This window comes from Pipistrellus kuhlii, unplaced genomic scaffold, assembly GCF_014108245.1.
Source record: "Pipistrellus kuhlii isolate mPipKuh1 unplaced genomic scaffold, mPipKuh1.p scaffold_m20_p_5, whole genome shotgun sequence".
NCBI classification, from domain to species: domain Eukaryota; kingdom Metazoa; phylum Chordata; class Mammalia; order Chiroptera; family Vespertilionidae; genus Pipistrellus; species Pipistrellus kuhlii.
In genome coordinates this window covers 37291404-37294003 of record NW_023425551.1, presented here as the reverse complement: position 1 = coordinate 37294003, position 2600 = coordinate 37291404, and positions in this window count along the sequence as shown.

The window sequence follows — 2600 nt, the reverse complement described above, 5'->3', positions numbered from 1 at the left end:
GTTCCCGCCTCCAGGTCTCTGAGCACTGGACGGTGCCCGGTGTACGCGCTTCCGCGCCATGTTTGTTATGGGCAGTTACCACCTGGCCTCTGGCACACGCCGCGGAAGTGTCTGAACGTTCCTGTACATTCCCCTTAACGTCGCCAGCGCATACCCGGCCAGGAACTTAAGTATCTTCTACAGGGCGCCCTGCAATTTTTTTTTTTTACTTTAGCAACGCGATCCTCCTCCAAGAGGAGGTGTGTGCTTCCCTAGGAACACTTGAGCTTCGGACAAGGGGGGCGAGTTTGCGGCACTGGTGTCAGACTACGGAAGGGCCGAAGGGTCAAACTGGAGAGCTGGCCGGTTGCTAGGTGCGCCTGGAGCGGCGGGCCGGCCTCGGGCGGGTGCGAATTCCTGGAGGACTGCGGCCTGGGGTCTCCCCGAGCGCTGCCGAGGGCTCCGCCTCCGGGGCCGGACCTTAGCGAAGTGGCCAGTCGGGATGGTAGCGATGGCGGCGACCTCAGCTGACCCCGCCGCGGTCATACTTCGAAACATGGCGCCCCCTTCCGGAGACGCTGGCCCAGCGCAACCTCACCCAGCAAGTCCCGAGGTCTCGCTCCTTCCCCGCGACCTTTAAGGAAAAGTGTCGGGGAAGTCCGGTTTGCATCTCTCAGCTGCAAGATGGCCCCCAGGAAGGGTTCATGCAAGGCAACTCTTCGGATGGGATACCGGATTCCATGTTGTTTTCATTTGAAACAGTGTCCAAGTATAAAAAGTAACGATTTCCAGGCTAGGGTCTACAAGTTACAAGGAAAACAAAAATGTTCCAGAAATGCAGTATTCATTTCTCAACTAAATCTTGGAAAAACACTTGTTGGGGAGAAGCATGAATGGAACTTTTGTGTTACTGAAGAAAGTGCACCAAGTGCCTAAATTGTTTCATTGAGGATTGTGCAAAAGAACTAGCAAATTGTAGTAGGAATAATGTAGCAAGAGTGCAAGAAGGTAAATATAAATGGCATTTACATAAAATTTAGGCTTCCTTAATAAAGCACATGAAACCAAGATACTCCTGGGTAAGATTTAGAATAAAGTCCTCAATAGCTAACTTCTGCTGGATCAAATCCAAGTGGCTCTCCAAATAAAACTTCATCTTGGGAGAAAAGGATCACTAATTACACCTGGCAACGCAATGCTGTGAAGGCCTGAAGATGCTACTGGAAATTCCATTCCTTGAACCCTTCCCCTAATTTACACTTAGCGCATGCACACACACAGACTACACAACAGACTAATACAACTTTAAAAATCACTTCATTAATCTCTGATTTTGCTCTGTGATTTTCTTCATTTTCCAAGTTTTTTGGATAGACCCTGATTTGCAAGTTTACTTTTCTCAGAAACATCCTAATAAGAAAGATGTTCTTTCTCTGAAGACTGATTGCCAGTAAAACTTTCCTTCCTATAATCATCATGCAATTGTTTTCTTGTTTCCCTAGTAAAGTTGAAGCAATTTTCTGAAAGACTTATTTTTCATCTGTGCTTCCCAACTGGACAGCATACCGCATAACCACATTTTTTTTCCATTTGTCAAATGATGAAATTAGTATTTTAAACAATAACCCCAATATGGGCCAGTCATTTTGGACACTTATTGTTAAATTTTGTGCCCTGTGCCAGTTTCATGAGACACTCAGCAATCACTGTTTGCCAGACCAGGAAATGGTTTTATACTCCCATTTCCCCACTGTCATCTAGGATTTCCCTGTAATGGTAAGATCTGAAGGAGAGACATCAGGCACGTATATGCATTTCAACACCAAACTTTCTCAGGATGTTTTTTTCAAGTGTGAGAACAGCTGTCATGTATACGATCTGCTGCAGGCTGGTCACTGTGCACTTTGACCAGAAAGTGCTTAGCAGCCTCATCTTGCCAGTCTTGACTGGCACTCTCTTTTATGACCAACAATCATCAGGCTTTACAAATTAAATTTCTTATCTTCTCCTGTTTGCAAAGTGTTTGAAGGAGAAAATTCAAGGGGAGGATATGTTCAAGTTAATACTTTGCATTATAAAAACATGTTATCCTCAAGGTAAAATGAAAAAAAAAAAATAAGGTGAGATATTGAAGATAAAGAATTAGGACATATTCCTGCTTCTCCAGAGTTAAACCTTTATAGTGTTAAGATCCATATCACATCCCTTATAAAATTTAAGAATAAATATTATTTAAAGCTGTGGTATATACATGCACTAGAATATTATTCAGCCTTAAAAGGAATGAAATTCTCATACATGCTATGACATGGATGAACCTTGAAAAGGTTATGCTAAGTGAAACAAGGCAGACAAAAGGACATATGCTGTATAATTTCACTTATATGTGGTACCTAGGAAAGGCAACTTCACAGAGAGAGAAAGTAGAATAACGGTTGCTGGGAGTTGAAGGAAAAGGGCAATAGGGAGTTATTTAATGGGTACAGAGTTTCTGTATGGAATAAGGAAAGGATTGGTGATATTTACATAACATTGTGAATGTATTATACTTAATGCCACTGAAGCATATACTTAAAATGCTTAAAATAGTAAATTTCATTATATATTTTTACCACAATAAA